The sequence below is a fragment of the Aquarana catesbeiana genome, linkage group LG03, assembly GCF_042186555.1.
Source record: "Aquarana catesbeiana isolate 2022-GZ linkage group LG03, ASM4218655v1, whole genome shotgun sequence".
In the NCBI taxonomy this organism is placed as follows: Eukaryota; Metazoa; Chordata; class Amphibia; order Anura; family Ranidae; genus Aquarana; species Aquarana catesbeiana.
The window spans coordinates 712,688,287-712,702,744 of NC_133326.1; the positions used below are offsets into that span (position 1 = coordinate 712,688,287).

The 14,458-nt window shown below is 49.5% G+C and overlaps 1 protein-coding gene across 1 annotated transcript in view; it reads right to left on the reverse strand.

Annotated features, from left to right (window-relative positions):
- Window positions 1-14,458, reverse strand: part of LOC141134355 (uncharacterized) — a 145,568-nt gene that overhangs the window by 14,426 nt on the left and 116,684 nt on the right.

Genomic DNA, 14,458 nt, shown 5'->3' on the forward strand with positions numbered 1-14,458 from the left:
CCTGATACATTGACACACAGCGATCTGTGTCCACCAGGGAGAAGATACCCCTCGATGGCTGGTGGAGGGCTGCATCAATAAGAAAGACGTTAATCTTTCACCACATTATATAATCTTAATAGAGCTGAAATACCGGCAATTCCAAACTGGACAATCAATCTAGTGGCAGCTGCAAACTAGAAGGGCACTGCTGGGGCTGAGATAGCACTGAGGGAAGGGAGAAAGAGTAAGGGAAAGGTGAAGAGAGGGGTGAAGAGAGGGGGGGGGGGAAGTACCAACCCCACGAGCGGCTCAACTCTTTTACATACTCCCTTGGCTTATGTAAATAGCCATGACTAGAAAAAAGGGAGAGGAACTGCAACAGCAGGACAACACTAGCTCCCAAATGACCCGTACCTCAAAAGAAAAGGTGAACCAGGCAGCAGCTGCCGCTGCGGCCAAACTGGAAAAATTTGCGCACCCCTCCACCTCATCACCATCTAAAAACACTCAGCAGCAGCAGGACAGACCGCATGCGGGGGGTTCAGGGGACAGGAAGAGCCTAGGAAAAGGACCAGCGGCAATGCACACAATAAAAACGGCGAGCAGTAAAAGCTCTGCGGGTGAGCCGCGGGATTAGCAACTAACAATGCTGCTGCGCAAGACGCACCAGCAGAAGCTGAACCCACACTGAAAGATGTTCTATGTGCTGTCAATTCCTGTAAGGCCTCCCTAAGCGATCTGTGCGACCAGCTGACGGGACTAAAGGAAGAGCTAATTATAGTAAGCCAAGAACTGCAAAGGACTATTGCTAGAACAACTGCACTGGAGGAGAGAGTTAGCCAGGCTGAGGACGAATTAACCCCACTGAAGCAAGAGCTCAAGGCATTAAAAACACAGATGGGTTTGCATAAAGTTAAAATGGAGGAAATGGAAAATAGGTCCCGCAGGAATAACGTGAGGGTGGTAGGCCTACCGGAGCGGTGTGAGGGCCCCCACCCTGAGGAGTTCTTGGAGAAGTGGCTCAAGGGAATATTCGGGATGGAAACCTTCTCTCACCTCTTTGCTATTGAAATTGCCCACAGGGTGCCAACTAGGGCCTCACCATCAGGGGGGCATCCTAGGCCAATAATAATGAAGCTTTTTAACTACACAGACAAGGTAACATTGATGCGTAGGGCTAGAGAGCTGGGGGAGATCCTATACAACGGAGTCAAGATTTTATTTTTTCCCGATTATTCCCCAGATCTCCAGAAGCGGAGGGCTGAATTCAGGGACATTAAGCATAACCTACGGACTTATAAAATAGAATACGCCCTGCTGTATCCTGCACGGCTACGTGTCACTGCCTTAGGGTCTACCCATTTTTTTGACACAACAGCAGGGGCAATAAAGTGGCTGGAAGATAACAAAGCGGACCTGTAGAGCTAGGGGTTAAATAAGGCTATTTAAACTTGGATAGGAAAGGAGGAAAATGCGATTTTTTTTTTTTCCTCCTTTTTCACAGTAATGAGCAGCTGACACGGAGGAGGGGGGAAGGGGGGGTATGTGAGATGGAAGCACAGATGAAGGATGTGATCCCACTAGTTTTGCATGTTTTAAGTGTTGTTTTGGGGGTTTGGGGGAGGGCTGTGGATGGGGGGGAGGGGGGGATGAGTGTGGTAGTGAGTCACAACGTATCTTTTCAGCATATGTGTGGGGAGGTATTTTCTGTGTGGTTGGGAGGGGGGAAAAAGGTCACAAGTACAGCCCCTAGGGCTAGCCTAATTAGGCAGGAGGGGGGGTCACGAATCAGGGTGGTAAGAAGGGGGATGCATAAAGTAGAGGGTGGGGGGAAGGGGGGTTTACAGCGAGTCATAGGGCTAGGCAATGGGGTGATTGTAAGGCACACATAGCTACAAAGGGTGGGCTCACAATAACAAAAGCAAAGTATATTAGCACACGTGGTTTGCACTTGCAGTTGGGAAACGTGGGGGGGGGGGGGTTCCTGGACGCGGGGGCCCCCTGCCCTTCCCCACTCTATCTATTTATTATTCTTTTTCTTCTTTGGTTAACACAACCACAGCGCCCACGATCAATTTGGTATCCACAAATGCACTAATGAAATGCCCTTTCTTTTTGGGCATTTTTTCCTCTTTCTTTTTTGGCTTTTTTGTTACTTTTTTGCCTTTTTCTTCTAGATGCCTTTTAAAACGCTAAAGATAGGCTCCTGGAACATCAGGGGCATGGCTGATCCCGCCAAAAGGGCAGCAGTTTTCACGGCAATGGAAGCCTATGGCGTTGAACTGGCTTGCCTGCAGGAAACTCACCTTACCAACGATACTAAACTACATGTTCGGAACCACAAATTTCAAGAACAGTATCACTCAGTCTACACCTCATACTCAAGAGGGGTGAGCATATTGGTGGGGAGAAGTATCTCGTTTTACTGCAGGGAAGCCAGAATTGACGCGTTGGGACGCTATGTTTTCTTGAGCTGCGTTGTGGAAAATAAGCCTCTGGTAATAGCAAACATTTATATTCCTCCTCCGTTTAAAACAGAGACCATTTTGGATTTGCTGGAATTTGTGGAAAGTAAGTTAGATGTACCGATAATATTGGTGGGGGATTTTAATGCAGTTTTGGATAATAAAATGGACCGGTTTCCGCCTATGAACCGGGCGGAAAGGTTATCGGAGGGCCGCTTAGGCCAACTTCTGGCAGAGGTTGGGTGGTGCGACCTATGGAGATCTCACAACCCAAAAACCCGGCAGTATTCCTGCTACTCAGGGTCACACTCTACTCTCTCGCGTATAGATATGGCAGTAGGCAACAGTGAAGCTTTGCAACTAATAGGGAATATAGAGTATAAGCCGAGGGGTATTTCAGATCATTCTCCCTTGACCTTGACTCTGAACTTAAGCGCCAGACCTAGCCGGAAAAGGTGGACAATAAAGCCACTATGGTTGGATTTAATAAGCAGCCCAGTAGAAGTTACATCCAAATTAAAAGAGTTTGTAACATTTAACTCAGGTACAGCCCCTGCGGGGGTAGTGTGGGACACCTTAAAAGCATTCCTTAGGGGACTATTACACCAGCAGGTTGTCATAGTAAAGAAAACGTCAAGGGAATGGGAGGTGAGGGCTAGCAGGGAAGCCATGGAATCAGAAGCACAATACGTGGCGGACCCAACCCCTGAAAAACGGGAGGTCTGGCTCAGTAGACAACAAGAGTACAGAGAATTAATTAATAGAAGAATAGAAAATAAAAGACTCTTCCAGAAACAAAATTACTATGGCGAAGGGGAGAAAGTAGGTCGGATGTTGGCACTTATAACCAAGTCTAACCTATCCCCATCGGCCATTTTTTCAATTAGGACACCGGCTGGAGAGATTACTTCAGACCCCGCCGAGGTCCTAAAGACCTTTTCCACGTTTTATAGGGACCTGTACAGGTCGCGCCGGGGGTCGGACCGGCGCGATATGGATGGATTTCTGGAAGGGGTAGTTCTGCCTGTGCTCTCGGAGGGGGACAGGAGTGAGATGGAGTCTCCCCTGACTCTGGAGGAGTTGCAAAAGGCTGTCGCAGAGCTGTCAGGCCAGAAATCTCCTGGCCCGGACGGTTTGCCATTGGAGATCTACAGGAAGTACGGGGAGGTTTTACTTCCGGAGCTTTTAAAAGTACTGGAACAGACGACTAAGGACGGAAGGCTACCCCCATCAATGCTGGAGGCTGACATAGTGGTGATTAGGGATGAGCCGAACACCCCCCTGTTCGGTTCGCACCAGAACATGCGAACAGGAAAAAAATTCGTTCGAACACGCGAACACCGTTAAAGTCTATGGGACACGAACATGAATAATCAAAAGTGCTAATTTTAAAGGCTAATATGCAAGTTATTGTCATTAAAAGTGTTTGGGGACCTGGGTCCTGCCCCAGGGGACATGAATCAATGCAAAAAAAAGTTTTAAAAACGGACGTTTTTTCAGGAGCAGTGATTTTAATAATGCTTAAAGTCAAACAATAAAAGTGTAATATCCCTTTAAATTTCATACCTGGGGGGTGTCTATAGTATGCCTGTAAAGGGGCGCATGTTTCCCGTGTTTAGAACAGTCTGACAGCAAAATGACATTTTGAAGGAAAAAACACATTTAAAACTACCGCGGCTATTGCATTGCCGACAATAGACATAGAAGTTCATTGATAAAATGGCATGGGAATTCCCCACAGGGCAACCCCGAACCAAAATTAAAAAAAAAAAAATGATGTGGGAGTCCCCCTAAATTCCATACAAGGCCCTTCAGGTCTGGTATGGATATTAAGGGGAACCCCAGCCAAAATTTTTAAAAAAAATTGACGTGGGGTTCCCCCTAAATTCCATACCAGACCCTTCAGGTCTGGTATGGATTTTAAGGGGAACCCCGCGCCAAAAAAAAAAAAAAAAAAAAACAGCGTGGGGTCCCCCCAAAAATCCATACCAGACCCTTATCTGAGCACGCAACCTGGCAGGCCGCAGGAAAAGAGGGGGGGACGAGAGTGCGGCCCCCCCCCCTCCTGAACCGTACCAGGCCACATGCCCTCAACATTGGAAGGGTGCTTTGGGGTAGCTCCCCAAAACACCTTGTCCCCATGTTGATGAAGACAAGGGCCTCATCCCCACAACCCTGGCCGGTGGTTGTGGGGGTCTGCGGGCGGGGGGCTTATCGGAATCTGGAAGCCCCCTTTAACAAGGGGACCCCCAGATCCCGGCCCCCCCCCCTGTGTGAAATGGTAAGGGGGTACTTACCCCTACCATTTCACTAAAAAACTGTCAAAAATGTTAAAAATGACAAGAGACAGTTTTTGACAATTCCTTTATTTAAATGCTTCTTCTTTCTTCCTTCATCTTCTTCTGATTCTTCTGGCTCTTTTGGTTCTTCCTCCGGCGTTCTCGTCCAGCATCTCCTCCGCGGCGTCTTCTATCTTCTTCTCCTCGGGCCGCTCCGCACCCATGGCATGGGGGGGGAGGCTCCCGCTCTTCTCTTCATCTTCTTCTCTTCTTCATCTTCTTCTTCATCTTCTTCTTCTTCTCTTCTTCCTTCTTCTCTTCTTCATTTCTTCTCCGGGCTGCTCCGCAGCCATGCTGGCATGGTGGGAGGCTCCCGCTGTGTGACGGCGTCTCTTCGTCTGACGGTTCTTAAATAACGGGGGGCGGGGCCACCCGGTGACCCCGCCCCCCTCTGACGCACGGGACATGACGGGACTTCCCTGTGGCATTCCCCGTGACGTCACAGGGAAGTCCCGTCAAGTCACCGTGCGTCAGAGGGGGGCGGGGTCACCGGGTGGCCCCGCCCCCCGTTATTTAAGAACCGTCAGACGAAGAGACGCCGTCACACAGCGGGAGCCTCCCTCCATGCCAGCATGGCTGCGGAGCGGCCCGGAGAAGAAATGAAGAAGAGAAGAAGGAAGAAGAGATGAAGAAGAAGAAGAAGATGAAGAAGATGAAGAGAAGAGCGGGAGCCTCCCCCCTCATGCCATGGGTGCGGAGCGGCCCGAGGAGAAGAAGATAGAAGATGCCGCGGAGGAGATGCTGGACGAGAACGCCGGAGGAAGAACCAGAAGGGCCAGAAGAACCAGAAGATGAAGGAAGATAGAAGAAAGAAGAAGTATTTAAATAAAGGAATTGTCAAAAACTGTCTCTTGTCATTTTTAACATTTTTGACAGTTTTTTAGTGAAATGGTAGGGGTAAGTACCCCCTTACCATTTCAGACAGGGGGGGGCTGGGATCTGGGGGTCCCCTTGTTAAAGGGGGCTTCCAGATTCCGATAAGCCCCCCGCCCGCAGACCCCCACAACCACCGGCCAGGGTTGTGGGGATGAGGCCCTTGTCTTCATCAACATGGGGACAAGGTGTTTTGGGGGGCTACCCCAAAGCACCCTCCCAAAGTTGAGGGCATGTGGCCTGGTACGGTTCAGGAGGGGGGGGGGGCCGCACTCTCGTCCCCCCTCTTTTCCTGCGGCCTGCCAGGTTGCGTGCTTGGATAAGGGTCTGGTATGGATTTTTGGGGGGACCCCACGCCGTTTTTTTTTTTTTTTTGGCGCGGGGTTCAGGTCTGGTATGGAATTTAGGGGGAACCCCACGTCAATTTTTTTTTAAAATTTTGGCTGGGGTTCCCCTTAATATCCATACCAGACCTGAAGGGCCTTGTATGGAATTTAGGGGGACCCCCACATCATTTTTTTTTTTGGTTCGGGGTTGCCCTGTGGGGAATTCCCATGCCGTTTTTATCAATGAACTTCTATGTGTATTGTCGGCAATGCAATAGCCGCGGGTAGTTTTAAATGTGTTTTTTTCTTCAAAATGTCATTTTGCTGTCAGACTGTTCTAAACACAGGAAACATGCGCCCCTTTACAGGCATACTATAGACACCCCCAGGTATGAAATTTAAAGGGATATTACACTTTTATTGTTTGACTTTAGGCATTAATACAATCACTGCTCCTGAAAAAACGTCCGTTTTTAAAACTTTTTTTTGCATTGATCCATGTCCCCTGGGGCAGGACCCAGGTCCCCAAACACTTTTTATGACAATAACTTGCATATAAGCCTTTAAAATGAGCACTTTTGATTTCTCCCATAGACTTTTAAAGGGTGTTCCGCGGCATTCGAATTTGCCGCGAACACCCCAAATTGTTCGCTGTTCGGCGAACTTGCGAACAGCCAATGTTCAAGTAGAACATGAATTCGACTCGAACTCGAAGCTCATCCCTAGTGGTGATACCAAAAGAGGGGAAAGACCAACTGGAAGTCACCTCATATAGACCGATATCATTACTGTTGTCAGGAAAGTCCTGTCAGTATCAGACGCCCTGTGCGGGCAGTCGCACGCATGCGCACGCGCACCAGGCGGGCTATTTAAACTGATCTGTCACATGAGAATCTTGCTGTCTGCTCTACAGCGTTACGTGTGCACTTCCTGAGAACACTTCCTGTTTCCTGTGCTAGACCCGGCTTGTTCCTGATTATCCTAGCTGTCTGCCTGCATCTAATCCCGGCTTGTCTCCGACCATCCCTGCTTTCTGCCTGCATCCGACCCCGGCTTGTCTGACCACTCTTCTGCCTGACCCTTTGGCTCATCTACAGTCCGCCTGGCTATCGATCCGGCTTGTCTGACCTTCCAGTCTGCTGTCCTGTGTGTTCCAGCCTGCTATCCAGTTCCAGTTTGCTGTGTGGCTCCAGTCTGCTGCACCAGTGTTCCAGTCTGCTGTCCTGTGTGTTCCAGCCTGCTATCCAGTTCCAGTTTGCTGTGTGGTTCCAGTCTGCTGCACCAGTGTTCCAGTCTGCTGTCCTGTGTGTTCCAGCCTGCTATCCAGTTCCAGTCTGCTGTGTGGTTCCAGTCTGCTGCACCAGTGTTCCAGTCTGCTGTCCTGTGTGTTCCAGCCTGCTATCCAGTTCCAGTCTGCTGCACCAGTGTTCCAGTCTGCTGTCCTGTGTGTTCCAGCCTGCTATCCAGTTCCAGTCTGCTGTGTGGTTCCAGTCTGCTGCACCAGTGTTCCAGTCTGCTGTCCTTTGTGTTCCAGCCTGCTATCCAGTTCCAGTCTGCTGCACCAGTGTTCCAGTCTACCCACCAGATCAGCTTAATCTCCACTGCACAGTGTTTCCAGAGTTCCAGACCTACCTTCTGCTGTTGATCCTGCCAGGCACTCGTGCCACTCCTGACTCTTGTGCTTCCTGTATACCCTACCAGGGCCCTCGAGTCAGAGCCGCAAGAGAGGCCATCCCCTGCAAGTCGGGCTCGTCCACAAGGTACGTGACAGTAGCAGACAGCCATGACCGAGCCCGAGCAGGGAGCCTCTCCTATGGAAGAACTTTGTATGCACCTGGCCGGCCTTACACAGGCTGTTAAGAGTCTCCAGGAAGGATATACACGTCTGGAAGAACGGGTCCAAGTACTGTCTGGTCCCACTGAGACCCAGGGATCTTCTCTGCCATCTACCTCTGCTAGCAGTACTACTTCCCCTACAGTAGTGATGCTGCCCCCTGAACCAAGGGTTCCCACTCCTGAAAAGTTTTCTGGAGAACGAAGTAAATTCAGGGCATTCCGGAATGAATGCGAACTGTACTTCGCCCTTCAACCTCGCACCTTCTCGCTCGAAGCCACCAAAGTAGGTTTTGTGATCTCGCTGCTCCTGGGTGACCCCCAAACATGGGCTCACCGCCTTCTGGAACTGAAAGCCGAGGTGTTGACCAATTTAACCACCTTCTTTGATGCAATGGCCCAGCTATATGAGGACTCACAGCTTTCTGCAACCGCAGAAGCCGCCCTGCACACCCTTCAACAAGGGCGTAGGGCAGTAGAGGACTACGTTGCGGAATTCCGCCGATGGAGTGCAGACACGGACTGGAATGACGCTGCCCTCCGCTACCAGTTCCGTATGGGACTTTCCGACCCTTTAAAAGATGAACTGGCCCGAGTGGGAATTCCTCTGACTCTGGATGCCTTGATTAACCTTGCCATACAGATCGACCGACGGTTGAGGGAGCGAAGAGCAGAAAGAGGTGCTGGGCCTACTCGCCCAACCTGGATGTTGCCTAGGGTCCCCAGCTATACCCATCCTGCACCCACCTCTAGTCCTGCTGTTTCACCTGATACCTCTGAGCCCATGCAACTTGGAGTCTTCCGCCCATCTCTCACGACGGAGGAACACCAACGTCGCCGGGCTAACAACCTGTGCCTGTACTGCGGGGAACCCGGACACTATGTCAGGAACTGTCCTAACAAACTCCGTAAGTGCCTGTCTGTCTCCTCTGGTGATGTGACTGCTTGGCCTAAGACTTCCGCTCACTTGACTCTTTCTATATCTTTGCAGCTCCCAGGAAAGACTTTACAGGTTCCCGCTATCATTGATTCCGGGGCTTGCAGCTGCTTCTTGGACTCATCCTTTGCAGCTAAACACCAGATCCCACTACGTTACAAGGCCCATGGACTCTCTATTCATCTGGCCGACGGGTCTGCAATAAAATCTGGGCCAGTTATACAAGAATCCGCTCCCCTTCCAGTCACCATCTTCAATTTGCACCAAGAACTGCTTCGCCTGGACATCATCACTTCTCCTTTATTTCCTATTATTCTTGGCATGCCGTGGCTACAAGCCCATAACCCTACTATCAACTGGGTCACAGGAGAAATTACGTTTTCCTCTCAGTACTGTCAACAGTTCTGCACTTTGAAGGACTCTGGTGAATCCCCTGCTCTGTTATGTCTCAACACTGATTCTGAGTTATTCCAGGCGGTCCCCAAGGTCTATCATGACTTTTTAGATGTCTTTAGTAAAAAAGGGGCTGAAACCCTTCCTCCTCATCGGGCTTACGATTGCCCCATCGAGCTCCTTCCCAGAGCCGAAGTTCCCTTTGGCAGGATTTTTCCTTTGACCGAGCTGGAGCAAGGAGCACTAAAAGCATACATCGACGAGAACCTAGAAAAGGGTTTCATCCGGCCCTCTACATCCCCAGCAGGTGCAGGCATTTTTTTTGTTGAAAAAAAAGGATCACTCTCTTCGTCCTTGTATAGATTACCGCGAACTCAATAAAATAACTGTTAAAAATCGGTACCCTCTCCCCTTGGTACCAGAATTATTCCAGAGACTGGGGACTGCTACTATTTTCACCAAATTAGATCTCCGAGGGGCTTACAACCTAGTTCGCATCAGAAAAGGGGATGAGTGGAAGACAGCTTTCCGCACTCGCTTCGGGCACTTTGAATACATGGTGATGCCCTTTGGACTATGTAACGCCCCTGCAACTTTTCAGTACTTCATAAATGATGTTTTCCGGGACTATTTGGATCTATTTGTCATAGTCTACTTAGATGACATTCTCATCTTTTCTTCTTCCCTGGAATCCCATCGCAGACATGTTAAATGTGTTTTAGCTCGACTCCGGCTACATGGCTTGTACGCTAAGGCTGAAAAGTGCGAGTTCGAGCAAGAGAGTATTCCATTCTTGGGGCTAATCATCTCCGTGGAAGGGATCAAGATGGATCCCCATAAGGTTGCTGCAATTCTTGACTGGCCAGCCCCTACTGACAAGAAAGGAGTCCAACGTTTCATTGGCTTTGCCAACTTCTATAGAAAATTCATTAAGGGGTTCTCAGCCATCATTGAGCCCATCACTCAATTGACCAAACAAGGGGTGCGTTTTCATTGGTCGCCCGAAGCTCAATCCGCCTTTGAATCTCTCAAAAGACTGTTCACCTCTGCTGCTGTTTTGAAACATCCCGATTCCTCTTTACCATTTGTCCTGGAAGTGGACGCTTCTGAGAGTGCTGTTGGTGCGATTCTTTCTCAGCGACAAGGGACCAAAGCTCTGTTATACCCTGTAGCCTTCTTTTCTCGCAAACTATCATCCGCAGAAAGGAATTATGATGTAGGAGATCGGGAACTACTGGCCATAAAATCCGCTCTGGAAGAGTGGCGGTATCTTTTGGAAGGAGCTGCTCATCCTATTCTGATCTACACAGATCACAAAAACCTGGAATATCTTAAATCCGCAAAGAGGTTGAGACCGCGACAAGCCAGATGGGCCTTGTTCTTTTCCAGGTTCTCCTTCCACGTGACCTATCGGCCAGGCTCCAAGAATATAAAACCTGACGCTTTGTCTAGGATGTTCCACAAGCCTCAAGAAACCTCACCTCCAGATACGATCCTTTCTCCTGGAAATTTTTTCCTGTTGCAAGAAGACCTACTTTCCCGGATTAAGCAAGCTTCAGTAGGGTTGGTACCTGCTATGAGAACAAAACTACAAGAAAAGGATGGTCTGCTTTGGTTTGGGAGTAAGATCTTTGTACCTGAAGGCCTACGGGTCACAATTTTAGAACTTTGTCATGATCACGCACTAGCAGGGCATTTTGGTGTTACCAAGACGGCTGATCTTGTCCTGCGCACCTTTTGGTGGCCCCAAGTGCCTAAGGACTGTAAGAAGTATGTGGAATCCTGTACCATCTGTGCTCGGAATAAAGTCAGTAGAACCAGGGCCTGGGGATTACTGAAACCTCTACCTGTCCCAGACAGGCCATGGAAGATGCTGTCCATTGACTTCATTGTCGAGTTGCCTCCAGCTGAAGGGCACACTGCCATCTTTGTGGTGGTAGATCGGTTATCTAAAATGGCTCATTTCATTCCAATGAAGGGTACCCCCTCTGCTCCTGAAACTGCACAAACGTTCATTAGAGAAGTGATTAAACTCCATGGAATTCCGGCTAATATCATTTCTGACCGAGGAGTACAATTCACTTCCCGATTCTGGAGAGCCTTGTGTAAAGCCCTAGGAATTGAGCTATCATTTTCCACCGCCTATCACCCCCAGACGAATGGAAAAACGGAGAGGACCAACCAGACTCTCGAGCAATATCTTCGTTGTTTCTCTTCCTTTTCTCAAGATGATTGGTTCTCGTTGCTCCCCTTGGCTGAATTCGCCTATAATAATGCTGTCCATTCTGCCACAAAGCAAAGTCCGTTTTTTGCCAATTACGGGTTTCACCCTACCTTTTTGCCCAGCTCCATTCCTGAAAGTTCCGTACCAGCAGTCCAGGAAACAATAAATTTTTTCTCTGTCAATAACCAAATATTACCATGACGAAGTCCCAAGAACGTAACAAGGTAACTTTCGACAGGAAAAGACGTGGGGAATTGCTACTCGAACCAGGTGATCTTGTATGGTTATCCACTGTAAACCTGAAACTGACTTGTCCCTCCAAGAAGTTGGGTCCTAAATTCCTGGGTCCTTTTCCCGTAAAAAGGAAAATAAATGAAGTAGCTTTTGAATTGGAACTCCCGGACTCACTCAGAATTCACCCTGTTTTTCACGTTTCCTGTTGAAACCTTTTGTCTCCAATCCTTTTCCTGAACGAAATCTGAATCCTCCAGATCCTGTAATAGTGGACGGTGAGGAAGAATTTGAAATTGAAGCCATCCTTGACTGCAGGAAAAGGAACAATCAAGCCCAATTCCTGATCAAGTGGAAAGGGTATGGCCCGGAAGAGAACTCGTGGGAGCCTGAGGAGAACATCCATGCTAAAAGCTTAGTTCAATCCTTTAAGAGAACCCATCCTGAGAAATGGGCCCGGTTGGGCATCCGGAGGCTGCCCCTTGGGGGGGGGCAATGTCAGGAAAGTCCTGTCAGTATCAGACGCCCTGTGCGGGCAGTCGCACGCATGCGCACGCGCACCAGGCGGGCTATTTAAACTGATCTGTCACATGAGAATCTTGCTGTCTGCTCTACAGCGTTACGTGTGCACTTCCTGAGAACACTTCCTGTTTCCTGTGCTAGACCCGGCTTGTTCCTGATTATCCTAGCTGTCTGCCTGCATCTGATCCCGGCTTGTCTCCGACCATCCCTGCTTTCTGCCTGCATCCGACCCCGGCTTGTCTGACCACTCTTCTGCCTGACCCTTTGGCTCATCTACAGTCCGCCTGGCTATCGATCCGGCTTGTCTGACCTTCCAGTCTGCTGTCCTGTGTGTTCCAGCCTGCTATCCAGTTCCAGTTTGCTGTGTGGTTCCAGTCTGCTGCACCAGTGTTCCAGTCTGCTGTCCTGTGTGTTCCAGCCTGCTATCCAGTTCCAGTCTGCTGTGTGGTTCCAGTCTGCTGCACCAGTGTTCCAGTCTGCTGTCCTGTGTGTTCCAGCCTGCTATCCAGTTCCAGTCTGCTGCACCAGTGTTCCAGTCTGCTGTCCTGTGTGTTCCAGCCTGCTATCCAGTTCCAGTCTGCTGTGTGGTTCCAGTCTGCTGCACCAGTGTTCCAGTCTGCTGTCCTGTGTGTTCCAGCCTGCTATCCAGTTCCAGTCTGCTGCACCAGTGTTCCAGTCTACCCACCAGATCAGCTTAATCTCCACTGCACAGTGTTTCCAGAGTTCCAGACCTACCTTCTGCTGTTGATCCTGCCAGGCACTCGTGCCACTCCTGATTCTTGTGCTTCCTGTATACCCTACCAGGGCCCTCGAGTCAGAGCCGCAAGAGAGGCCATCCCCTGCAAGTCGGGCTCGTCCACAAGGTACGTGACAACTGTGTTCGGACGCCAAGATCGTAGCAAGGGTGTTGGCGTCCAGGTTAAACAAGTGCATTGCAAAACTTGTACATCCAGACCAATCGGGGTTTATCCCCGGTCGGTCTACCAGCACTAATATAAGAAGGGCGTATTTGAACCTCCAGGTCCCAGCGGAGAATGCGGGGTCTAGAGCCATACTGTCTTTGGACACCGCCAAGGCCTTTAATAGCCTGGAGTGGGAATATCTTTGGTGGGTGCTAGAGAGGTTTGGATTCAGCCCCGTATTTATCAGCTGGTTAAAAATCCTATATAATCACCCAAAGGCAAGACTCAAGATAAACAATGACTATTCGGAAAGCTTCCCCCTCGAAAGAGGGACTAGACAGGGTTGTCCCTTGTCTCCTTTGTTGTTTGTTTTGGCCATGGAGCCATTGGCTGGAGCGGTGAGATCATCATCCGAACTGCAGGGTTTTCACAGAAAAGGCGAGGAGGAGAGAATAGCGCTTTTTGCGGACGATGTCCTATTTTTCCTTGGGGACACGACCTCCTCATTGGAGAAAGCAATGCACCTGGTGGAGGACTTCGGAAAATTCTCAGGATTGACTATCAACTGGGAGAAATCATCGCTCCTGCCGGGCGATCCATTGGCCAATCCTATCTTAATGAGCCTACCCCAACTGAGAGTCACGGGGAAAATGAAGTACCTCGGTGTCGTGTTGTCCAAGGACCCCGGTGCGTTTATTGAGGACAACTTGGTCCCTCTCCTATTAAAATTTAGAAAAAAATGCGATATCCGGAGTAGACTCCCCCTTTCTGTGGCAGGCCGGGCCAACCTGATCAAAATGGTATGGCTGCCTCAGTTGTTAGGGGGGGAGGTTTGCTGACTTCTCAGGGCCTTGCTCCAGATGTTCCCCTGGTACACCCTGGCTCTAGCCAGCCTCAACCTCCAAGGCCCACTAGGGGTGCCTTTCAGGGCAGAGGGGGGGAGAGGTGAGCACAACAGATGTCTCATACCCCTTTCCCCACTGCTGTCCACAATCATTTTGGACCTTTGGGGAGTAGGGATAGTCCCTATAGGGATGATAGATTTATCACTGAGCACCCTAATAATTGGACTCCCCAAAATCAACCACAGAATGGGTATTCACCGAGAACCCCCTTAGGTGGTAATTGGGGGCAACAACAGAATCACCCCTCTGATTATATTAAGGGAGGGAGAGGAGGTCCAGTAGAAGGACATTATAATAGTCATTTTTTCCCGGGGCCCACAACAACAAAAGAGACATAAAACTAAAAAGGGGTTTCATATGGGGGAGGAGGATCCGCTCTAAACAGGAGGCGTGTATAAAGGACTCTTGCCTCTTTAATATCAGTAAAGCAATTTTGTCCACCGAAGAGAAACATGTTTTGAATCGTGACCTTAAATTTGCACCTTCCAGAGCTTTAAACAGATTTGAAACGTTTATTGACGTTCAA